The 25,139-nt window shown below is 53.3% G+C and overlaps 1 protein-coding gene across 5 annotated transcripts in view; it reads left to right on the forward strand.

Annotated features, from left to right (window-relative positions):
- Positions 1–15,740: 15,740 nt before the first annotated feature.
- The window catches only part of LOC104013998 (atos homolog B), a 48,737-nt gene continuing 39,338 nt past the window's right edge, over positions 15,741–25,139 (forward strand). For 4 of the 5 annotated variants that reach the window (XM_087763036.1, XM_087763035.1, XM_087763029.1 and 1 more), the window contains exons 1-2: positions 15,751–15,893; positions 23,543–23,639. The gene's annotated coding sequence lies outside the window, so the exon portion shown is untranslated. Of the gene's footprint in view, positions 15,894–23,542; positions 23,640–25,139 lie in introns of all 5 variants that reach the window. The other variant, XM_087763030.1, reaches the window with a different exon arrangement.

Genomic DNA, 25,139 nt, shown 5'->3' on the forward strand with positions numbered 1-25,139 from the left:
TGTCAGCAGCAAAGAGATAACGAAGAAAAATCCTAAGTCAATCAAAAGGGATTTCAGAGACTTGGGGTGGTTAGTTGAAGGATCAGGTGTTCAGGTGGTGTTCTCTTCGATCCTTTCGGTAGCAGGGAAGAACAATGAATGGAACAGGCAGACCCAGCTGATCAACACGTGGCTATGAGGCTGGTGTCATCGGCAGAACTTTGGGTTCTTCGATCATGGGATGGTCTATTCATCCCCAGGTCTACTGACATCCGATGGGATGCACCTCTCTCAGAAGGGGAAAAGGGTTTTTCCCCAGGAGCTAGCAGGGCTGATTGATAGAGCTTTAAACTAGATTGGAAGGGGGAAAGGGACAATACCTGGCTAGTCAGTGATGAGCAACGGGATGGCACACCAAAGTTCAAGGAGCTGAGTGCTAGTGAGATTCCTCAGACTGCTCCATGAGGCAACGGGCACAATGAACCACACTTGAAGTGTTTTTACACAAATGCACGCAGCCTGAGGAACAAGCAAGAGGAGCTAGATGCCTTGGCCCAGTCCCAGAGGTATGACGTCATAGGCATAAGCAAAACCTGGTGGGATGAGTCCTGTGACTGGTGTGCCGTGATGGATGGTTACAGGCTCTTCAGGAGGGACAGGCAGGGCAGGCGAGGTGGAGGGGGTGGCAGTGTATGTACTGGAGGGGCTGGAATGCATGGAGCTAGCAGTTGGCGATGGCACAGCTGAGATCCTCTGGGTAAGGATTAAGGGACAGACAAATAAAGCAGATGTCGTTGTGGGAGTCTACTATAGGCCACCCAGCCAGGATGACGACACGGATGAGTTATTCTTTAAGGAACTAAGGGATGCTTCCAAGTTATCTGCCCTTGTCCTTATGGGGGACTTCAACTTGCCAGATGTCAACTGGGAATACCACACAGCTGGTACAAGCAGGTCCAGAAGATTCTTAAAGCATCTGAATGATACCTTCTTGGTCCAAGTACTAAGAGAACCGACCAGGAAAGGTGCCTTCCTCGACTTGCTGCTTACTAACAGAGAGGGTCTTGCGGGTGACGTGGCGATTGGTGGCTGCCTTGGCCACAGTGACCACGAAGCAGTCAAGTTTAAAATCTGTGGTAACAGGAGGAAAACTGCCAGCAAGACCTCAACTCTGGGTATGAGGAGAGCTGACTTCAGGCTGCTCAGAGAACTACTTAGTAAGGTCCTGTGGGAAAAAGCTTTTAAAGGTGCTGGGGTCCATCAGTGCTGGTCACTTTTTAAGTACCACCTCCTAAGAGCACAGGAACAGGCAATTCCAGAATGTCGGAAGTCAAGCAGGCGAGGTAGAAGGCCGGCTTGGCTGAGTAGGGATCTTATGCTAGAACTAAGACAAAAAAAGAAAATGTACGAGCAGTGGAAGCAAGGTCAGGCGACATGGGAGGACTACAGAGATGCTGTTCGCCACTGTAGGGAGGAAATACGCATGGCCAAAGCTCAACTGGAGCTGAAGCTGGCCAGTACTGTGAAGGACAATAAAAAGGGCTTTTTAAAATATGTTAATAGCAAAAGGCAGGCGAGAAATAGCATTGGCCCATTACTTGATGAGCACGGTCACCTCACAAACAGGGACATAGACAAAGACGTTTAATGCTTTCTTTGCCTTGGTCTTCAACACCGAAGAGAAGTTCTCTGGGCTAGAGAACCATGACGGCGAGAACGACAAACTCCCAACCAACCCTGAACTTGTGTGGGATTTGCTGCTCCAGCTGGATCCCTATAAGTCAATGGGGCCCGATGGGATCCATCCGAGGGTACTGAAAGAGCTGGCTGATGTCATAGCGAGACCTCTCTCAATGATTTTTCAATGCTCTTGGGAATCTGGGGAGGTCCCAGTTGACTGGAAGCTGGCAAACGTTGTACCAATCTTCAAGAAGGGCAACAGGGATGACCCTGGTAACTACAGGCCTGTCAGTCTCACCTCTGTGCCTAGCAAAATTATGGAGAAGATTATTCTGGGAGTTACTGAAAAACACCTGAAAGACAATGCAGTCATTGGCCCCAGCCAGCACGGGTTCACGAGGGGAAAGTCCTGCTTGACCAACTTGATTTCCTTCTATGACAAGGCTACCCACCTAGTTGACCAAGGGAAGCCAGTCGATGTAATCTTTTTGGACTTCAGTAAAGCCTTCGATACTGTCTCTCGCAGTATCCTCCTGGACAAAATGTCCAGCATACAGCTGGATAAACACATAATGCAATGGGCGTGCAATTGGCTGATGGGTCAGGCTCAAAGGGTTATAGTAAATGAGGTTACATCGGGCTGGCGACCAGTCACCAGCGGGGTTCCGCAGGGATCCATCTTGGGGCCAGTGCTCTTCAATACCTTCATAAATGACTTGGATGCAGGACTGGATGGTTTGTTATCAAAGTTTGCTGATGACACAAAATTGGGAGGACCCGTTGACACTCTCAAGGGCAGAGAGGCCCTGCAGAGAGATCTGGACAAATCAGAGAGCTGGGCAATCACCAACCGTATGAAGTTTAACAAGGGCAAGTGCCGGATTTTGCACCTGGGACATGGCAACCCTGGATGTCCATACAGACTGGGGAACGAGAGGCTGGAGAGCATCCCAGATTTCCTGTTTCTTGGGCTGGGTATTATCATTTTATGTTGCAACCAGAACAGACACCATTCACAAGCTCTTTGAGCCTCTCCCAAGAGCTGAGGATAAAAAGAAATACACAAAAAAAGGAGGAAAATACTGGTCTTCCAACTTTCTTTTCTGTCATAAAACAACAAAAAAGGGCAATAATCTTTTGCTCTGTGCTAATGGCAATCCAACCCATCTGGTTACATAAAATTTTTTAGGAAAATCAGCAAAGGTTGGAAAGAAATAGCCTGGCACAGATATGGTTGTTTAAACATTGGGGCTGTATTAAGGGGTCTGCAAGGATCCTGCCACAGTCGAGGTTTGCCTTGGCAGCAAGCTGTGAAAGCTGAGGAGTAAGAAGACCCTGGTTACTAGATTACTAGTGCCAGCCCCGTGGGGATTTCTTCTGTGGGGCACTGGGGCAGGCAGCCCTGAGCCTTGCCATAATGCCTGGTACCCTTTGCAATACACCATGATGCAACAGCCATCCCTCACTTCACCTGTCCAAACCCACCCAAAGGGAAGGAGCAGGGGCCACCAGCACCTCCAGCCTCCATCTCCACCCTGAACAGTGCCTGCATTACCCCAGGGCTGTCATTTCCCTCCCTGCTTCCCTTCTTCCTCATCTCTTCCCATCTGCCTGAGAAGGGCTTAGCTGAAGCATCTCTCAGAGCCTACAACCAGAGCATGGCTGCAGGCAATGCCTTTAACAGCCTGATGCTGGCACAAGTTTGCCAGGTCTTATCTTAAGCAAGTAACTGGTGATTCTCACAGAGGAAAGGGCCACAGAAGCCAAACAATCCTGGAGAAAAAGGCAGCGACAGAGTAACACCACTGAGATCAGGTCAGGAGCAGCAGCGGAAAGTAGGGTAGTGTAGGAAGGGTTGGAGAACAACTCAGGTCTAGCTGCTCTGATGGGTCCCATCACCTACAGGGAAATGAACTTTCCCGGTCTGATGAGATGCCATTCCCTGTCCCCATTTGTGTAGTTTCTCACATCTGATCACCGAAACCACACAGCCTGTAGTGACATCCATCAGTATGAGCTGATAGGATCATGACAGGGATGCCCAGCAGAAGTTTAAGTCGGGATCCACCTATCTGAACCAAACCCTGCCCTTGCCAATTAACGAGGGGGGGTCTAAGACCTGCCAGGAGGCAAAGGTGGGTCTCTAATGTCTGGAAATAAGAAGCCATGAAGAAGCAACCTACCTGAAATGTCATTTTCTTAGCCCAGAGCATTTTTGGGCAGTACCAGGCATGCTTTCTGCCCCTTTACACTTTCCACTAAAGCCAAGATCCCAAGTGCGTGCATGCACTCACCAGAGACCCTACAACCCTTTCCTTAGGGTACTGCTCTTAGTCCCAGCATCCTGGCCAAATTTCAGTTGGGTAATTAGACCATGATTAGGTAACTGTTTGCATATGCCATTCCTCTTCCCTAGGGAGCCTGGCTCTAAATTATTTGATGCTTTCAGGACTGCTAGTCATTAGCAAGGCTTTTTCCCTTGCCAGTGGGAGACTAAATGCTGGCAGATTTGGGGGAATGGCTCCACTGTACATGGCCTGTCTGTAGGATGGGTGCCTGGGTGGCTTGGATGTTGCCTATGGTAGTCAGAGGTCCTCCTGCCATTTGGGGAGATGCTGATGCGAGCCTGCTCATAGAGCTGAGGTATGAGCAGTAAGACCCCAAACTGGGAAAATGAACCCAGTGTCTGTCTTTGTTATGCTTAGTGGCTAGGAAAGAAACAGATTGGCAGAGTCATTTAAACGTGCTAGGGATCACTTTGTGGTTTGCAGATTGAAATTCTTAATGGCACTCATTACAAGTTGTTTGCTTCCAGATGCTGTTTGCTTTCATGTTCAGAGTTACACACATTAACACAGAAAATTCTGCTTGGAAAAATGTTGAGTACTGGCAACCGCACAAATCTAGAAAAAGTCAGCAGGAAATTTTAGGCAGATACCATAATTTTGCCCTGTCTTTTGATCCTTAATTGCTAGCCATTTATCCCCCATGGGATATTTGTGTACACACATACAAAACTGCTGACAGCTCACAAAGATACAGGGTAAAGAGATTTTTTTGCTTCTGTCACAGGATCTTTTATCCATCATCTGCCTCTTCCCCTACCCAGCAATTCCCCTCTAGTCTGCAGCTCTCATCCAGCCAACTATCACCTCCTGTTCCCATCTGGTGACACTGGTGCTGTCTTCTGCATTCAGAAGTCCCTTAAAGCCAAGCACTGGCTGACACATCCACAGGGAAAAGCCCAATTCCTCAGGCTGATTACAGCCTGTAGCATCCATGGCAGATGTAGAAGAAAAGCATCCATATCTGAATCAACTATAAGGCAGCCAAATTTCTCTAGAGGTCTCCCATGAAACTACCAAGCAGCCCAAGTCCTGCTTTTGTGTGCAAAGATCTGCTAAGACAGCATCCAGCAGCAATAAAGTGTGTGTTTCCCTGCAGGATCTGGAAGTTTTAGTGCAGAGGCTGGAAGTACCGAGGAGCCTTGTAGAAGGCCGCAGAGCCATAGGTCAAACCTAATGTGTTTCTTGGGGGTTGCTTGTAAACTGAGAATTTACCAGAAAACTGCCCAGTTTTGGTGTTATTTAGGGAGAGTTTCTCCCTGTGGCCTCATCAGTTTATCACTGACAGAGTCAGTTTGTACAGACCAAAATCTCTAACTGTAGAATGCTGCGAAGGCAGCATGAGCGCTCCTTAGGTAGTAAGCTTTAGTACTAATTACATCTGCATGTGGGGATGGAGAGACCAGCATCTCTACCCTGTCTCAGCTTTCTGGAAGGAAGAGCAGAGCTTTCCTAGTGCTTTAGGTGTGTGTTGGACCATCAGCTAAACCATGAGCCCTTCCCAACAGCAGGGAAAATGGGGTTGAGATGCATGATGGAGTCTCCGGCCAAGAACCGAGCAGGTAGCATGGCTGAAAGCTGGCAGGTCTCTTGCAGAAGCAAACCGAGCCAAAGAAACTTTCCCTTTGCACACAGGGGTTTCTCAAAACTCATCCTTGCACTTTCCTCCAAGGCCATCGGCGCTGAACGCTCTCAGCCTCATCATTTCTACATTTTTGTGTGTTCATACGGCCACACAGGCAGCTTTAGCTGTTTCGCACAGGTGGGATGTGCCAGTGCCTTGGCTACAAAGCAAAAGCAGGAGGGGTTGTTTTCTCCTGACACTGAGTTTGTGCAAGCCTATACAACTGCTCCACTCTCCTGCAAAGCTCCCGAGGACATTTTCTAGTCCCTTCTTGGTCCTGCTGCTGTCCCAATGCAGTGTTAGAGGGTAAAAGCAGATACTTTGTCCTCCCTGTTTTGTCACCACTGGGTCATTGACCCCATTTTTCTCCTTGAGATCCCGTTTTCCTTCAGATTCTGTCCTGTGTCCTCGCTGGTCATTTCTTCGGAGTGTCCTTCAGAGCAGGCATTGCCCTGGGCTTTCTGTGAGATTCCCTCTGGGTCAGGATTTAGCAGGGTAAATGCAGGTGTCCACAGCATGGGTGTCTGTCTTTGAGCTCTTCCCACTGTGTCCCTCTTTATAATCAATGGAAACGCTTCTTGGGAACAGTTCCCTTCACCCTCAAATACATATTTGAAGTAGGTTAGATCCCCCCAAAGTACCTCTTTTTCTCTACTGACTGTAAAGGGAGCCTGGGGTCCTTAGCTCAGAGGAAGGAAAATGTCAGATGAGATGAATCCAACACTTTATCTCTGAATATGGGCACCGGCTCATACAGCTCCATGCTGGGGACTCACAGATCTGCCTCTCTGTCCCAGACCTAGCTTTCTTTGTCCAAAATTAACCTCAGTCTGCCACAATTTTCTCCTCACAGATGCACCCCATGGCCTCAAGCTCAACCTGGCCAGAACAAAGCTCTTCACATTCATCAGGTTCTTCCATCATGGGATATAAAATCATTATCCTGCCAGTTTTTCAGGCCATAACCGATATGTCATCTTCAAACCAGGTCTATCTCCACACCAAGGTCTTGCAGAGCCTTTCAGCATAACACCACTGATCTTTCCCCACTCCCTCATAAGAAGGAGTCTCATCAAAGCTCCCATCAGAGCCATTTTGAACTGTGCAGCAAAGGCCCTTTTCCCAGCCAAATGTTGGACCCATCTGGCTGACACAGTCCTAAAGAGAAAGGACATGAATCTGCTGTGTTTGTCATCCAGTTCTCCCAGTTCTTCACTGTCTGCTTGTCTTCATCTCTAAGGTCTTCAGCATCCCTCCACATTCATCTTGCAATGCTCCCAAAATGTGAGCTGACTGGTTAGCTCAGCTAGCTTGCTCAGATCCGTGCAGCATTGACTGACTTATTTTCGTTTCTCCCTGGTGCCTCTTGGCATTGTCTCTACCTCCTGCTGTGCTTCAGATCACAACCTCTCCGAGACAGGTTTGTCTTTTTATTGTGAGCTTGCACAACAGCCGGTGAAGTACAGCCCCTCTGGAGCAGGTTGTTGCTGCAATAACTCAGACTGCAAGGACTGCCTTTTTTTGCCTGATTTGTCTGATTAAATCTGAATGGGGATTAGCAATGGAGGAGGAAAGGGCTGCAACTTTAATTCATGAACATTATCCTCTTTCCTTCCCTTACCTATTTAGCAGCAAATTGGATGCACTGCTGTGGAGTAGCACTTTTATGAGAGATACACGCACCCCCGTGCTCCCCTGTGTGTTTATTCCAGCTGCAGCCGGCGGAGATGAGACTCCAGAGGGTGAGAAGCCAGCTTCTAGAAATAGCTCGTCCCTGTAGAGCTTGTTCATGACCTGGCCCTTGGGCTTTCACACCAGAGCGCTTTGCTGATGAAAGCTGCCCTGTTTGTGCCATTAAGAGCACCCTTTTGCCTCCACAGCATGGATATGGTGGCCAAAGGACTCAATGGCATAAGCTGCATCAGCAGGTGACATTTATCAGCACTAGGTCACATTTGGAGTGTATTTTTTTTCCCCTCTGAACTAAAATCAAACCAGCTTTGCTAGTGGGGCTTTTTTTTTTTGTGTGTGTATCTAAGTGTGAAAGACACAGAGGCAGGTCCTCTGGGCTGGAAATTGCTGCAGGGAGCCCGAAAACACTTCCCATCCATTGCTTTCACTACCAGCGTTGCTGTGGCATCCTCCAACAGTGTAGTGCAAAGCCCACAGGTGAGAGGGTTTTGCTGAGCCCTCAGCCACCCTTGTGCCTTTCTAGCATGGCACCGGGGTTCTGCAACCTGGCGGATGCTTCCCTGGGATGGGGACAGCCACAGTGCTTGGAGCCAGGGGCCAACATGCCTGCCTCCCCCGTGGCCGTGACCTCATTTGCTTGTGCACCCACCTGTGCAGAGCCGGTGAGACTCATTTGGGGAGCCCCATGTGGGCAGCTGGCAGGGATTTTTGTGTTGTTTAATTCTCAGTCCTCCTGAGAGCCTGGTGAGGGATTGAGTGTGTTCACTGAAATGAAGGGCAGGCGGGGGGGGCAGAGACAGACACCGGGAGCTGAAGGGGCCCAGCAAGAGCAGTTTGTTCCCAGATGTCTCTATGAGTGGGAGAAGCTAAGACAGAAATCATGGCCAGAGTAGGCATTTCTCTGGCCAGAAAACCAGTGGCACAGCCAGACCTAGCAGCTCCCATCCCGCCTGAGAGCAGCACACCGGAAACTGCAGGGAGGGTCCCAGCCCAGTGCAAGCACAGGCGAAAGGCCACATGCAGCTGTGATTCAGGGCAGGAAGGTTTATCCTCTCTGCTGCTCCCTGAGTGTAGAGATGCTCGTGCCATGTCTGTGATCCCAGGTGTGTTTGCACATCTGGGCATGGAGAGCAGTTGTGTGCAGGTGGATGCTCAGATGGGTTTTTTTTCCTGGATGCCAACAGGCACACTGACAGTGCAGCAGCTTGCTCGTGCTGCCCAGCCCTGCTTGATAATGCTGGCAGCTAGTGCAGCCCCTCCTTCAAATCTGCCCCTCTGCTCCATGGACTCCTTCTGACCTTGTTTCCTCTATAGATGGAGAAGCAGACATGCTTAAGATGCAGAGGGGTAGATCAACTGTTCAGTGAGGCGTCTTTCCACCAGAGTTTCCTACAGAAGCTGGGAGTAGCCCCTACCCAAAAAAATTGGTTTTAAGACAAAGGTGCAGTGCCTGGAAAGCAGGGTCCTACCATGATGGGAAAGGTCAGGGATGCCCAGCTCTCAGCCTTAGGTAGTCAAGGCTCAGGTTATGGCAACAGAACGAGGGGGTAAACAGGTCCAGCATGAGATTCAACTATAAATCCAAAGGAGATGCTAGCTGGTGCAGACTTGTTAACAAGGTCTAACACATCAGCAGCGTTCTCATGTGTCCCTGTTAGAGATGAGCAAATGAAAGATGGGAAAGGGAGCACATCAAGATGGAGCCAGTCCAGCAATGCAGGCACACACAGCAGCTTTGGCTGCTCCAGAGACATGGGTAAATCCCAGGCCTGAGCTGGGCACCATCAGGAAGATGCCACTGAATTATCCCATAGCCACTGAATTATCCCATAGCTCTTCTTACTCTTACAAAAATGCACCTGCAGAGCATGGAGGGAGGGAGGGAAGAAATGGGAGCCTGCCATGCCTCTTCATGGCTGTCTCATTGAACACATCCGCAGGGAATCTCAGGCACAAACCAGCCTCCAACCTGCAACAGGCAGAGGGAAACCACAGGACCCAGGAATAAGGTGAAACCCAAGAAGTGAGAGCTGATACCAAAGAACCGGAGCCCCCGCAGCATTATGATTTTGATGCCTCTCTCTGTCCCTTTGCTGGAGGTGCATGGCTATGCCAGGGTGAGACGCTCTTGAACACTTTTAATGCATCCTAACACCCCCACCTTGGACTGGTTATCGCAGACCCTAGGGTGTCCCTGCTCCCCGTGAGGGACAGAGAAGAGCCCATCATTCCCCATCACTGTGCTGGCTCATTTCCCCCATGCCTACATTGCTCCTTCTTGCTCAGAAAGGCCCAGAAAGAAGGTCCTGGTTGCAACCATGTAACTGGTGTGCCCTCACCCCAAGACCTCTGTAGCCCAGGAGCTGCAGGGCTGGAGCCCACCAGCATGTCCCTTGTCCCCAGATCCCCTTGCAGAGGGAAGGTGCAGCAGAGCCAGGACAGCTGAGGTGCAACCCATGGGTGCCCACAGGCAGGGCTGCTGCATGCCTTGGGGGGCCTTGCCACCGCACATCTGAGCAGAGACACCTCAATACCCAGGGGCCTTCCCTCCTCCCGAGGGTGGGTGATATTAGGTGCAACCCCTGGGGCTGCTGCCCGGTTGCCCTCGCAGCCCTCCTCCACGGACATGCCAGGTCTGGTACGAGATGGGTACTTGCCTGGGTCCTGCACCAACCTGCTGGGTGTGTGCTCACAGAGGATGCACTCTGCAAGGCTTCATGGTGCTCACAGAGGACAGGCTCTGCAACAGTAGCAAGTGCTGATTTGTGCCACCATGGCCAGTTTGGCCAACTGACCCGAGGTGGTGCCCTCCCGCTGCCCCCCGTGCCCGGTGGGGCTGTCTCCTGCAGCAGGGCTTGTCCGTCCCGTAATGCTGAGACAAGCACGGCGAGGACAGCACCCTGAGGGGAGGACACTCACCTCAAATCTGCGGGGACCAAAGCCACCCTGGCAGGGCAGGACAGAGCCCAGCTCCCCCCACCAAGGCGTCAGACATGGCCCTGCTGAAAATAAGTTGGGCTGGGCTGCCACCTTGTGCCAACATGCAGCATCCACTGACCAAGGCAGGCATGGGAAGGGATTTTCTATCACCCCAAATTTTCAGTGACTGACATGGGGATATACCCCAGGGCCTCAGTTTCCAGATGAAGCCCACAGAGCTCAGCACTTCTGTGGCAGCAGGCAGCAGGAAGCAAGGAAGGGGCTTTGCTGTCCCTCCCCACAGCACAGCCCTGGAGCTGTCTTCACCCACAACCCAAAAATCCTGTATTTGTGCAAAGCTTGGCTCTGCCATCCAGCAGCCATGTCCTCAGGGAAATGCCCAGGTGGTGGAAGAGGTGGTACAGCCAGATGCAGCACCCCAGGGTGCCAGGGCTGCATGGGGTGCAGGATCCCTGTGAGTGCTCTGAGTCACAGAGCTCAGTGGAAGGGCTCAGCCCTGAATGCCAAGCATGGCAAGTGAGAAATGCCAAAATGCAGGCAGGCACCGGCAGCCATGCTGGGAGTGAGCAGGCAGCCTTGGGCCCCGGGGGCAGCCTGCAGCAGTGGGAGGCATTTCCAGGTGACCCCAGCCTCCACCATCCCATCAAGGGGATGTTCGCTCACACATTTGGCATCAGCAGAGGCTGCCAGCACAGCTGCGCAGGTGGCAGTGGGCCTGAGGCGTCACTGCATAGCTCAAGGCAGCCCTGGCATGCACCAGCCCTGGCACAGCCCACATTGTCCAGCTGCTTGGGACCAATGCTATCTGGATTGGCAAACAGAGTTTATCAATTCTTCCTTTTTTTTTTCTCTTTTTTTTTCAAGGCAGGTACAAAGGAAAGGAAACATTTCTGCAGGGAAGCTGCAGCAGGAGAAATTCAGGCATGGGAGAATGAGGGAGCGATCCGTTCCCACACCCAATGCCAGGGCAGGGCACATCTTTCCCTGGGGCCCACCCAGACCAGCAGCACCCTCTCTGGAGCCCATCACTGGTACCATCCTAAACCCACAGCCCATCCCCCAACTCCCCAGCTGCAGGTCAGGCAGAGGGCTGTTAAGTGAAGTCAAATTGGCCGGGGCAATGGGTGACCCCAAGGGGTGAAGTGACAGCAGAAAGATCACATCGCCTCACTGTGCTGCAGCAGCAGACTGGTCAGACTGGGACAGCACTAGTGGCAGCACCTATGGGTAATGGTGGAGAGGGGCTGGCAGGGAGGCAGGGCCAGGGGCAGGTGTGGGGTCAGGCTCTTGGTTGCATGTGCCGCTGCCTGCTCAGAGCCTGGTGTGAAGGGACAAGGTGTCTGTGGGGCTGCAGGTGGGAAGTTTGTGTGCCCCAACAGCAAGGGGTGAGAGGAGATTAATTCCCTGGTGCTGAGCTGGCACATGCTGTCCCCAGGTGTTGTTCCAGCATTGGGTATGGGGGTGGCAGCTGGGCACCCCCCCCCCCCAAGCACCACTGGCAGGGACATCCCCAGCCTGACCTCCTGCTCAGAGCAGGATGTAACCAACATGACATCAGATCTGCTGTGGCTTTGTACTGCAAACCCTCAAGGCTGGAGATCCCTCCTCTGGGTACCTGCCTGGGGCTGCACATCTCCCTTGCAGAAATTCTTCCTGCTGGGCATCCTGAGCCTGCCGAGATGCAACCTGCAGCGGTCACCCCTCATTACATCATCTGCCAAACTGCTCTGGGACAGCAGCTGCAGGATGAACCTCTTGAGTGTTGCCCACAGCCAAGACTCCTGTTTGGCTCTGGAAAGCCCCATGTGCATTTCTGACACAAAGCAGCAGTGAAGTGCAGTGGCTAAAGCACCGGATTAATGACTTGCTTTCCACTGCGTAGCCTGAAAGGTGCCCTTTGCTCCTCAGTGCCTAAGTCCCCCCACGGTCCCATAGGGGTCACGACGCTGCCTTCCTCTGCAAGGTGCTGGGAGACAGCTGATGGGAGAGAGGCAATACTGGTGCTATGAGGGTCATCTGGGATTTGGGAGGAAGAGAGCAGCCCAGTCTGACCCTACCACCATTGCTTGTTAAAGCGATATCAGCTCCATCTTTCACAGCATGGCACGCCATTAAGAGGGAAAGTGACACCCAACACTCCTCTTGCACACCTGCCCCTTGGGCTTTCTCCTTCTCCTCTGCCAGCTGGGACAAGGCCATGAGTCACCACAGGGTGCCTGGTCCACACCCTGCCAGCCCAGCATGGCTCGCAAGGAGCCCCCAAGCAATGTGACAGCTGATTCCCACCAGCTTCCTCCAAGGGCCTTTTAAAATTCCCTGCAATCTCTCCCTGGCAGGGCTCCAGGTCTTTCCAGGCTCGTTTCTGCACTCAGATCCTTTATTGCTTTACCAATGCAGACTTGGATTGGGCATGCATAGCATGGGCCAGCCTGCCATCGCGGGAGATGGTGTGCGTACTTTTCAAAGGCACTTTTGCAGTTGCAAAATGAGCATGTGCATGGGGACATCACCCTTCCATGATGAAAACTATTAAATTAAACTAAAACTATGGCAGGAACTTTGCTGGTGTGAGCTCCTCAGCCTGCTGGAGCTCTGCACCCAACAGCCTCTCTGGCATGAGCAGCCAACCTGGCAAACAGGCTGAGTGGCCCCAGCCTGCGAGCTGGCCAGTCAGGGCAGCGCTGGCAGCTCCAGGAGGGAGCTAACCCAGTGATGAACTCACCAGCACCCAGTCACCTTGCCAGCGCACCCTTCAAAGGGAAGCCCTGCAGGCAGCAGAGCTCATTACGGAAGGACGTTGTTCCACTGCACACTGCCCAGGACACCTCGTCTTCCTGGGGAAACACCCTCCTCCCGGCCCTCCCAGCAGGCGAGCCTCTGGAAGGTGGCCAGCCATGGTGCAGAGCCCTGTGTAATGTGTTTAAACCTCCCTGCTTGCCTTCATGGACCCTTGTGAAGTCCTTTGCAGGTCCCCAGGGTTTGCAGAGAGGGGATGAAACCCACTCCTGGCAAGTCCTGGGTGGGCTGTCCCTCTGCCAGGTGGCAGTACGGCTCGTGCAGTAACCTGGCCCCATCCCCTCCAAGCCTCTAGGGGTTTTCCAGCTGTTCGCCGAACTGCCACCGTCTTGTCTGCATTACCATTCCCCATCAAATGGCCATGGTTGAGGTCCTGTCCCATGCCCAAGAGGAGCAGGAGCACCCTCACCCCACCCAGCCTATTAAAAGGAGCTTTTATGTCCTGCTCCTTAATCCTGTTTCTGGAATGAGAACATGTTTTAATAATCAGGGGAGGTTGCTAAGGGACAGTGTGCTCAGCAGGGACATCACTTGCAAACCCTCAGCACTCAAAAGTGGGAGGTAAATAACTTGGGATATTATTAATCCTTCGCTGCCCACACAATAAACAGAAATGTATTATCCTTGTCAAGGACAAAGGAGCCCATATTTCCCCGCAGCCGAGGAGCTGAACCAGCAAATCTTTTGGATTCAGCTCCATGGCGGGTTCAGCTGCGACTGAAGTTGTTCCAGTTCAGTTCCCGTTCAGGCCAATGATGGTTCATTAACCATTTGTTAGCCCCAAACTCATTTCAGCCAGTTTAAGCTGGAAAACACAGCCCGTACAAGTGGCCATGTGATAGGGACCAAGCCATTTTCAGCCCATCTCTGGTTTCCATGGCCTCTGCTCCTGTCCCAGTTGGACACCAGAGCTTCTCACCAGCTCGGCAGAGCTGACACACGAGGCCAAAGGGCAGAAAAGCTAAATATTTCCCTGGGAGCATGTAGGAAACCTGTGCTGTGAGGGACAAGCAGGAGCACAGGGGAACTGAATCTCCCAGGCTCTTCCTCCCTGAAACCGGCACCTGCACACACATGGTTTAAGGCAGTGGCTCCTAAACCACCAGGAGCACTGGAGGATCACGTGTTCCTGTCATCGCACTCAGAAATTAAAATGCTCCATATATTAAATACCCTTTAACAGCCCACAACCCGAATCTGGGACCAGCCAGGGGATATTTAATGAGAAATCCCCTACAACAACAGGCTGAGGCCCAAGAAAGAGACGAGGTCCTGTGTTGGCAGCCGCTCCACAGCTATGTGCTCCACAGCAGTGCGTCAAGCTGCCACTTCTCCCTCCAGAAAAGCATGTGTAGGCCAAGGGCAGGAAATGACCGGCCGTCCTGCTTCCCCCCTGCACACGGCTATTCCTGGAGTGCCCAGCGCAGCTTTGTCCATGACAGCGCCTCTGAAAATAATGCCCCCGGACTGGCAGTAAGCTGAGCAGGGTGTTGGGCTTGGCAGCCGGTGCACTGCCGGTTCGCATCCAGATTGCTGCACGCTAGCACCATCAGAAAATGAGATCTTGGTTATATTTATCATTTGACAGTAATGGTCCCCACTATTTTTAGCGTGGCGTTGCAGCTGCAGCTCACTGAGGAGAGAGGTGAGTCAGCTGGGGGGGGGGCTGGTTTTTGTGGAGTTTCACCCAAACTTGCTGAAGTCAAAGAGTCTTTTCCCTGACCCGAATGGCCTGTGGTCAGGCTGGTGAGCTCCAGGCTGCTGCCCCTTGGGGCAGCGGGGTCTAGCCCGGGTCCCTGCCAGTGGGTGGCAGAGCCCCCGGTGCCCCACAGTTGCTCGGTGCTGAGCACCATTTCCCAGGGGCTGCATTCTGAGCAACCATTTCCCGGGGGCTGTTGCCCCGGTGGTTCCTGTGCCACCAGCCGGCTCTGGCACAGCCTGGCACTGCCATTTCCCAGCCCAGCTAAGTGGGTTGCTAGCAGGCTGATCCCATGGGGCACCAGCACCACGTGGGGGCAGGGGACATCCTGGTGGTCCCACTTGGGCCATGTCTGTGGAGCAGGTGATGCCCTGGTGATCCCACCTGGGGGATGCCATGCCCATGGGGCTGGGGGGGCCATGTCCGCGGGGCTGGGACATACTGCACCCATGGATGTGTCGGTGGGGTGGGACACACCACGTCCATGGGGTTGTGGGGGCTATGCCCGTGGGGCCGGGAGGGGTAGTGTCTGTGGGGTGGGACACGATGTGCCGGTGGATCCGAGGGGGCCATGGCTGTGGGGCTGGGACACGCCACGCCCGTGGGGCCGTGTCCGGGCCCAGCGCTGTCCGGGCGGGCCGGTGTCGGGTCAGAGGTTAAAGGTCAGCCTGGCCGCGGGGCAGAGGCGAAGGGTCACGGCGACGGCAGCCCCCCCAGCGCTAAGTCAGGCCCCGCCCCTGCCGCCGCCGGCCAATGAGGAGACGCTTCGCCTGAGACCGCCCCTTCCCCGCTGTCATCACACACCCGCACGTGGAGGGGGCGGGCCGGGGGCGGGATCTAGGCGCCGCGCGTCACCACCTCCCCGCACATCCATTGGCCGCGCGGCCTCACCGCTCGCCTCGCCCCTCGCCGTGTCCCGCCCAGCGCACCAATCAGCGCGGGGGAAGCGGGCGAGGGGGGCGTGTCCTCGCCAGCACACGGAAGGAACGGAAGGGCCGGAGCCGCGTAGTAGTCGGGGTCGCAGCAGTGTTGCTGGTGGGTCCGGCGGGGAGGCCGGGCCGCGCCGCCTGCTTGGCGCGGGAGGGGTTAATGCACCCCGTCCCCATCGCCCCTCCCCCTCTGGCTCCAGAAGGCTCAGGTGCAGCTGCGGCGAGGGGGGCCCACAGCCCGGGGGCCCTGACCGGGGGGGGCTGCGGGCGAGGGGGGCCGTGACCGGGATGGGGGGCTGTGGGCTGAGGGGGGCCGTGACCGGGCAGAACCGGGGTGGCTGTGGCCGGGCGTGCTGGGACTGGCATGGGGGCCTAGGACCGTGGGAAGCTGTGGCAGGAGGTGCCGGGGGAGGCAGCATGCGGCAGGCGGCGGTGTGACCAGAGAAGGGCTTGGGGGGGAGACTGTGTCAGGGGGGGCTGTGCCTCCCTTTCCCCCTCTTCTGGGGGGTTTCGGTGCCCGGGAGGGCTGTGGCAGGAAGGTCTGGCAGAGGCAGGTCTGAGGGGAGTTTGGGGGGGGACACGGCGGGGCTGTGAACAGGGCCCCTGCCCAGGAGGGTTGCGCTGTGGCTGGGGTGGTGCAGGCTGTGCTTGAGGGGTGCCCCCCATCCTGGCTCCCATCCCCCTGCCACGGCCCCCAGCAGCTCAGGGAGGCTGTGCTGTCCCCAGTCTCGCCCACCGAGGCTACGTCCTCTCCTCCATGATGTGGGCAGGGACAGCCTGTCCACAGCTCTGCGGACAGGATGGGGCCTCTTCCTCCTCCAGGGCATCAGCTCAAACCCAGCCCCGGCTGGGACTCACTGGTTGTTCTTGTCCCTGCTGGACGGCCCATGCCTGAGGGACCCGTGCCGGTGGGGCCGTGCCGGAGGGCCAGAGCTGCCGCGCCGTGACCCTGCCGCGCAGCCCGCCGAGGCGGGGAGCGGGAGATGCGGCTCATCCAGCGCCTGCTTGGCCGGCACCTGCCCCGTGGGTAAATCACAGCCTTCAGCATGGGGCTGCGAAAACAGTGCTAGAGCGGATATAAATCCCCAGCATCCGCGACGAGAGGCCTGCTGCCCTCTGGTGACAGCCACTACGGGCAGAAGGACGGTTTGGGAGGACATTTACTCACCCAAAATGAGCAGCTACAGACCTGGTGGGGTTTTCAAGCATTTTGCTGTGGCTGAGGCTCCCGATTTCTACAGAAATCACATGGGTGGTGCGCAGCGTACTCTTGGCAGTCCCAGATGTTACATTTAGAAAGCACGAGCGGAGCTGCTGTGCGTTAGGGAAGACAGAGGGGATGGCTGCATGATGGGAGCTGGGGCTGTGGGCTTGCTTGCAACCCACCTGTGAACATGACCTATCTGATGATGTGTACAAGGGGCATAGACTTATCTCCAGGGTTTCCAGACTTTTTTATTTTTTAAGGAGTGTGGAGTTTGGTGTTGCTGTGGAAAGTGTATGGTAGAGGAATGCCACGCTGCATCTTAGGGTATTTTAAAAGTCACTTCCACTCAGTGCCTTTTTGAAAAGCATCGTGCAAGCAAAGATCTGGTTATGGCCCTGTCCTCATCTGCTTGGATTCTTTCCGTTAGCCTTAGCAAAGAGGGGAAGTTGGGACCTTGTGAAGAGTGTAGCAGGATTGAAACCTGATGCAAAGGAGAGTCTTGGCGAACTTGGTAACATATGCAGAAGGTGAACAAGGTCTGGCAGGTGAAACAGGAGAAAATTCCCAATGTGATAGTACTAGAGCTGCTTTTGGCTGGGCTCTGCTTTAGAAAGGGGTTGAGGACCTGGAGAATCCTGTAAAGCCTTGCTGCCGCCTTATTTCATAGCAGCAATTCATATTGTGCAGGTCGGTGTGAGCGAGCTGTGGGGCCCTGGTAGGGACTACACGTCCCAGCATGCAGCTCCCTCCGCGCAGCCCAGCTGCTGGTTTGTGCATCTTGGCAGGCTGGGATCTGCAGCCCTCTGGCAGCTCTGCCTGAGCTGAGGGCAGGGCAGCAGTGGGAGCTGGATGGGCAGAGAGGTAGGTACAGGGTTTGGATCAGAGTGGGACGTTGCCACTGCGATGTCTCTTGCAGAGGAGGCCGCACCTGCCTTCGCTTCATCTGCGGCGGCTGCTCCCGTGACGTTTTGCCAGGTTCCTGCTGACTCTTGTGGGCCCTGAATGTGTCCCTTTCCATGGACCCCAGGGTGGCCAGGATGTGCAGGGACCACAGAGCCCTCTTGTTGCCCCAGCCGTAAAGCTGGCTGTCCTCGGGAAGCTGGGCATGTGGACTGAGGTCTGGCCTGCAAGTGGGGCAGGGCTGGGGCCATTTCAGCACTGCCACTCTCCTTGTTTCTGTTCCCTACGTGAGAGGCTTCTTACCCACCACCAGAAGGAAAGCTGGGGGGCTCACCCTGCACTGACTTTGGGGACCCTGCTGTTCGAGGTGCGGCTTGCTGAAGGGCTCACCCACTCCCCTGCCTTTGCAGCAAGCTGGGCAGAGCAGCTCTCAATGCTCTGTTCTTCACGTCTGCCCTCTTTGCAGAAATGGACTTTAGAGAATAACGTATTTTAATTTTACTGGTAGGGTTGCTGTTTCACTCCTGGTGGCTTCCTCTAAGGCAGATGAAGCCCCTAGTCCGTACACCCTCCCTCTGCTGTGATGCTGAGCTTTCCCAGCCCCTGTTCCCTCAGCAGTTTCAAGTCTTCTGAGCATGCAGAGCAAGAGGAGGAAAGGAAGTTCCCTCTATGAGTTCAGTGGACCTCTGAGGGCAGGGAAGCACATCTGCACTGCTGGTCTTCCTCCTTGCTGTCTGCTACCAGCTGCTTGCCTTGTCACTTTCTGCATGGCCACGCTGAGTAGCAGAGGGCAGAGACACCCAGACCTTCCCCACTGTTTCTGAGTCTGAGGGTGGTTCAAGGGGATAGCAACAAAAGGACAGCTAAGGAGAATCTCCATCCTTTATTGGATGTGGGGAGGAACATAGTGACAAAGGATGAGGAGAAGGCTGAGGTACTTAATGCCTTCTTGGCCTCAGTCTTTAATAGTCAGACCAGTTGTTCTCATGGTACCCAGCCCCCTGAACTGGAAGACAGGGACAGGGAGCAGAATGAAGCCCCCATAATCCAAGGGGAAATGGTTAGTGACCTGCTACACCACGTAGACACACACAAGTCTATGGGGCCGGATGGGATCCACCCAAGGGTACTGAGGGAGATGGCAGAGGTGCTCACCAAGCCACTTTCTGTCATCTATCAGTAGTCCTGGCTAACCGGGGAGGTCCCAGTCGACTGAGGTTAGCAAATGTGATGCCCATCTACAAGAAGGGCCGGAAGGAGGATCCGGGAAACTACAGGCCTGTCAGCCTGACCTCTGTGCCGGGAAAGGTTACGGAGCAGATCATCCTAAGTGCCATCGCACAGCACACGGATGAGGGAAAGGCTGTGGATGTTGTCTACCTGGACTTTAGTAAGGCCTTTGACACCGTTTCCCATAGCATTCTCCTGGAGAAACTGGCTGCTCGTGGCTTGAACAGACGTACTCTTTGCTGGGTAAAAAACTGGCTGGCTGGGCCCAAAGAGTTGTGGTGAATAGAGTTAAATCCAGTTGGTGGCTGGTCACAAGTGGTGTTCCAAGAGGTATTTAAAAGCCATGTAGATGTGGTGCTTAGGGACATGGTTTAGTGGTGGACTTAGCAGTGTTAGGTTAATGTTAGGTTAATGGTTGGACTTGCTGATCTTAAGGGTCTTTTCCAACCTAAATGATTCTATGATAGTTATTGATCCAACTCTTGAAAGTCAATGACTCTCGACTCTTCCCCAGTCCTTTACCTGCCCTTACTGCTCTGGGCCTGCTCACGCTTGTCCCCTTTTAGATTTGGTAGGCACCATCATGTGCTGTGTGGAAATGCACAGTGCCTGGGGGCTAGGACACTTCCTGGATGCAGAACAAGAAAATGAATCATTGGTAGGTATGCGACCACAGATGTGAAAGGAAAAAGTGAAGCTGTATTCGTTAGAAAAGTGGTATCCTCAGCATGCTGTCAATGGAGCTGTAATCAAATTATCAGAGGCTTCCATGGCTGGAGGAATTAATGAGTCAGGTTTGAAGCAGGACAGGTGTGAAGGGCAACATGGGAGAAATCCCAAAGGGAGCCATTTGTTTGTTAACAGATGACTTGTGGAGGGTATCATTGCGGGTTACTTGGCAGTGGGAGTCTTCTGTGGGAGGGTTTTTCCTGATGCCTCTCCACCACACATCACTCCCAGGGATCCCCTTCCTCCAGTGGGTTGTGTGGGTCCCTGCATCCTGGTAATGCCATTGCATGTTTCTGGTCCTTCCTTCTGTCTGCAATGCCTGGCAGCTCTGCTCCCTGGAGTCTGTTTTCTGCCCAGATCTCTTCCTTTGTTTTTCCTTTTTGCTTTTGAGCAAGTGAGCCAGGTGACTGTAACCTCCAGAGATCTTGGTCTTGCAAAGTTTGAGGTTTGCTTTAAAAATTATTTTCTTTGACTGGGAATTTTCCTTGCAAATCTTCATCCTCCCTTTGCCTTTGCTCTTCTCTTTCATAGTCTCACTTGCTTGGCCTCGTGAGTGCCCAGCTGCCAATTAACATGTTTTCTCCCTGTTTCTGTCAGTGTCCTCAGCTGGTTGTGAATCCTGAATGAAGAGCAGCTGAGCTCACATGCACTGCATTTCAGAGAGGTTTTTCAGGACTGGCCAGTGGTTTCCATTCATACTCTCCTGTGTTGTGGCCTGGACAACCCCCCTAGCTAAGCAGCATGATGGTAGAACAATACTTGGATGGGAAGCCTCCAAAGGAGTCCTGTGTGCTGCAAAATGTGCAGTTAGTGATTCAGCTGGAAGTGCTTTTTAGTAACAAATCCATGTCCCAGGCCAGGGCTGATGTCAGCCCTGTGATTCTTCTTGTTGGAAGTGAACAAAGATGCAAAGCCCTTTATGCAAGAGCTGAGGTGATAATCCAGATCTCCTGGCCTCAGTCCATCTGGGGTAATTGCATTCTTCCTGGGGAGTGTTTTCAACCCGTCCCTGTCGGATGCATCGCTAGCAAATGTGACGCCCCTCTACAAGAAGGGTTGGAAGGAGGATCCAGGGAACTACAGGCCTGTCAGCCTGACCTCGGTGCCAGGGAAGGTCATGGAACAAATCATCTTGAGTGCCATTATGCAGCAAGTGTGAGACAACCGAGGGATCAGGCCCAGCCAGCATGGGTTTATGAAAGGGAGATCCTGTTTCACTAACCTGGTCTCCTTCTATGACAAGGAGGTGACCCGCTTAGTGGATGAGGGGAAGGCTGTGGATGTTGTCTACTTGGACTTTAGTAAGGCCTTTGACACTGTCTCCCACAGCATTCTCCTGGAGAAGCTGGCTGCTCACGGCTTGGATGGGTGCACTCTACGCTGGGTTAAAAACTGGCTGGACGGCCGAGCCCAGAGAGTGGTGGTGAATGGAGTCAAATCCAGTTGGCAGCCAGTCACGAGTGGCGTTCCCCAGGGCTCAGTGTTGGGGCCAGTCCTGTTCAATATCTTCACTGATGATCTGGATGAGGGGATCAAGTGCACCCTCAGTAAGTTTGCAGATGACACCAAGTTGGGTGGAAGTGTCGATCTGCTGGAGGATAGGAAGGCCCTGCAGAGGGACCTGGACAGGCTGGATTGACAGGCCGAGGCCAACTGCATGAGATTCAACAAGGCTCAGTGCCGGGTCCTGCACTTGGGTCACAACAACCCCAGGCAATGCTACAGGCTGGGGGAGGAGTGGCTGGGGAGCTGTCTAGCAGAAAAGGACCTGGGGGTGTTGGTTGACAGCCACCTGAACATGAGCCAGCAGTGTGCTCAGGTGGCCAAGAGGGCCAATGGCATCCTGGCCTGTATCAGGAATAGTGTGGCCAGCAGGGCCAGGGAGGTGATAGTGCCCCTGTACTCGGCATTGGTGAGGCCACACCTCGAGTACTGTGTTCAGTTTTGGGCCCCTCACTACAAGAAGGACATGGAGGTGCTGGAGCGTGTCCAGAGAAGGGCAATGAAGCTGGTGAAGGGTCTGGAGCACAAGTCTTAGGAGGAGTGGCTGAGGGAGCTGGGGTTGTTTAGCCTGGAGAAGAGGAGGCTGAGGGGAGACCTTATTGCTCTCTACAACTACCTGAAAGGAGGTTGTAGCAAGGTGGGGGTTGGTCTCTTCTCCCAAGTAACAAGTGATAGGACAAGAGGAAACGGCCTCAAGCTGCGCCAGGGGAGGTTTAGGTTAGATATTAGGAAAAACTTCTTTACTGAAAGGGTGGTCAAGCATTGGAACAGGCTGCCCAGGGAAGTGGTTGAGTCTCCATCCCTGGAGGTATTTAAAGAACGGATAGATGTGGTGCTCAAGGACATGGTATAGATGGACTTGGCAGTGTTAGGTTAACGGTTGGACTTGATGATCTTAAGGGTCTTTTCCAACCTTAACGATTCTATGATTGCTGTCACTTCCTGTGCTGCAGCAGTATGTGGGTGGCAGTACTTGAGCCATGTCTGAAGCAATTTTTATCACTGCTCAGGCTTAGAGCCTTTTGAGAGCCTTCTCTGAAAGGTAGTGTGGTAGAGCAGGGAATTGGTGGAGGGTTTTAAATATATATATATTTACATATATACATGCTACACTTACTGGAGCTTGTTCTGCTTGTAAGCTCTCCAAAAACGTAGCCCTGGTGACTAGCAGGTGCAGCTGGTAGATCTTCCAGGTGGGACCTCTCCTGGGATACCAGCGCAGGTTGACCTGCTAGCTGTGTAGGTGCAGGTGACATTAAGCAGAAACATTCTGGGTGCATTCATGATTGTTTTAAGGACCAGTGCACCAGTAAGCTCGCATGGAGATGCCTCCCTGCATCATGATGTAAAGGCTGTGCTTCTGGGGGACCAGCGGTGTGGCTGATCAGCCACCTGCAGCACTCCGCATGCTGCTGCTTTTGCTGATCGTGCCTGCAGCTGGGGGAATGTCAGACCTGGTTTTGGGGAGGCTAATATTGTCCTGTTTTTCAGGACCTGCTATGCATGAGGACCTAGCCCCCACACAGTTTGATCTCCAGTAGTCTGCAATTACAGCACTGGGAGCCTGGGGAGGAATCTTAAACAATGTCTTTGTGACAGTTTTGGCAGACCTCTTGGAGATTTCTATTAAGCAGTTGTTGTTTTCCCCCTTTGGTGGAGCCTAGGAAATGCTACAGCATTGGATTTGGCTTGGTCTGTTTGCGTTGTTGGGAGCAGTGTCTCCCCAGCAGCGGAGTTTGGCCCTTCTTTACTTGGCTCTGTGTTCCCCTGAGGTGGTTTAGTGGGTGGCCTGTGGAGACCACAGCCAGAGCCTGTTCTTGCAGCTAAACCATATGCCAGTGTACCCACTCAAGTACTGGCAAAGCCTGCGTGGTGGAGCAATGTATAGCTGCGATGGGTGGAGAAGATCAAAGCTGAGGGTGCAGAAAGGACTTTACTTCCCACTGAAATCTGGGGAAGGGGGACAGTGGCAGCAACCATAGCAGCCCTCTCTGGGGAACCAACCATGCACCCACCTGGAGTCATGCAGGAAACCAGGGTGATAACTGGAACCCTAGGAGGGAGGGAGAGTGGGCTGTAGTCAGAGGAGCAGCCTCAGCACTGGTAAAAGACATGGCGGGATCTTCAAGGTGCTGGGGTGCTCAGGGTCCCTTGGTTCTGTCCATATGCCACAAACTTGCTTGGCTTGGATTAGCAATTACTGCTTGCCCAGCATTTGGAAGGTCTTCTTGTGTGGGCAGGGTATTTCCCAGCTGAGCCGAACATGTATCTGTGTGCTTGTCTTTCCAGGTGACCCAACACAGCCGGAACAAGCAACCCCAAGACCACCCTGCAGGTGCTGACAGCCGAGGGCTGCCTTTCCCATCTGCTTCAGCCCTACACCAAGGTTAGCACTCATTCAATCATTACTGCTTTCTCGTCTTTCACCAGGGCTGTGTGAAGCAGCTGGGGAACCCCATCCTCTCCTCCCCTTGGCCCATAGGGACAGCTCTGTGGAGTAGGCATCACCCAGGCGAGATGCTCCCACAGCCCAGGCTTGCTGGATGTTCCTGCCTCCCATCTTGCTGGCAGTGTGGTGAAGGCAGCCCGGATGTGTACAACTGGTGCTGTTAAGACCATTGAAACCTGCACGCAGTCGTCAAGAGCTCAAGAGCAGTGTGTTTTAAGCCCTTGGAAACTTGCCACCTGTGCTACTTGCTGCACTCGTCCTTCTGTGCAGCGGCAGTATTGAACAGGAGCATTTCCCAGTTGCTAGTCTCTGCTGCTCACTGTCCTTCACCTGAACAAACAGAGCTGAGACTTCACCCAGAGCTTGTGGCAGACATGATCCTGCTTTCTATCAGAACCAGTTGAGCTCTGCCTGCATTTTCCCAGGATTTCGTAGCTCAAGGAGTGAGGCAGGGGTAGATTTACCTGGAAAGTTAAAAGGAAAGAAGGAAGAAGTCCTTCGCTCATGTTAGCGGTTTGCTGTGCATTGCAAACTCCCAACCACATGCTGGGGCAGCAGCAGAGCAGCCCCTTTACCTGGCTGAGTTGTGGCAATCAGTAATACCTGCTCCGTGCTGGGATTTTGCATCTCCCTTAGTGATGGAAAAGAGACATATTATGTGGCTAAGACCAGAAAAAGGTTTGTCCTCTGTTCTGCTGGAGCTGCTTGCAGATCCCAATCCACCAAGCTCACAGCATCCTCTCAGGGCTCCCCTGCCTTTTGACAAGAGGCATTTTAACACAAGGCTCACCATGTTGGATCCACTCCCCCCCCTTGCTGAACAAATAGCTTGATAACTCCAGGGACAGCAAATCTCCTGTATATGTGTAATGCAGCAGATTTTCCCATTACCTGGTCATAGCATGAACCTCTCTTCTCTGATTTGGATATCACCTAACCCAGGTGATATCTGTGAGCTTATATTCAGGCTGAATTAACCATGTTAGTTCAGTTTAGTGCAGCTGGCAGTAATCTGAAAGCCAGTACAGCTTGCAGACCTTTGGATAGACTCGCCTCTGTCAGGAATGGGATGTAATGCTCTGCTGGCAAACTCAAAGACCTGGCAAAGCGGGGGTTATATCTTCAACAGAAAGTGGTCAGCCTAACGTCCTTCAGCCTGCTCTTAGCATGTGTGGGCTGCCATTGCCCCTTGGTCTTACCAGCTGATCTAGGAGTAGGTCTTCTTTCCACTGGAAACCCCAAGGAAATGCTGCTCCCCCTTCAGAGATGGGGCCCTGGGTTCCTTGTGAGTATTGGCACTGGAGTTACATGAGGAATCCCCTTTTTGCCCTACCTCCTCTGTTGCAATAGGTTGGGCATTCAAAGATCCTGTTTATGGGAGTGTTGGGACAGCTTGATCCTTGTTCAGTTCTTGCTGCTCCCAAGAATGGAGCAGAG

The sequence above is a fragment of the Nipponia nippon genome, unplaced genomic scaffold (assembly GCF_047370975.1).
Source record: "Nipponia nippon isolate SJK-2023a ecotype South Korea unplaced genomic scaffold, ASM4737097v1 scaffold_27, whole genome shotgun sequence".
NCBI lineage: Eukaryota > Metazoa > Chordata > Aves > Pelecaniformes > Threskiornithidae > Nipponia > Nipponia nippon.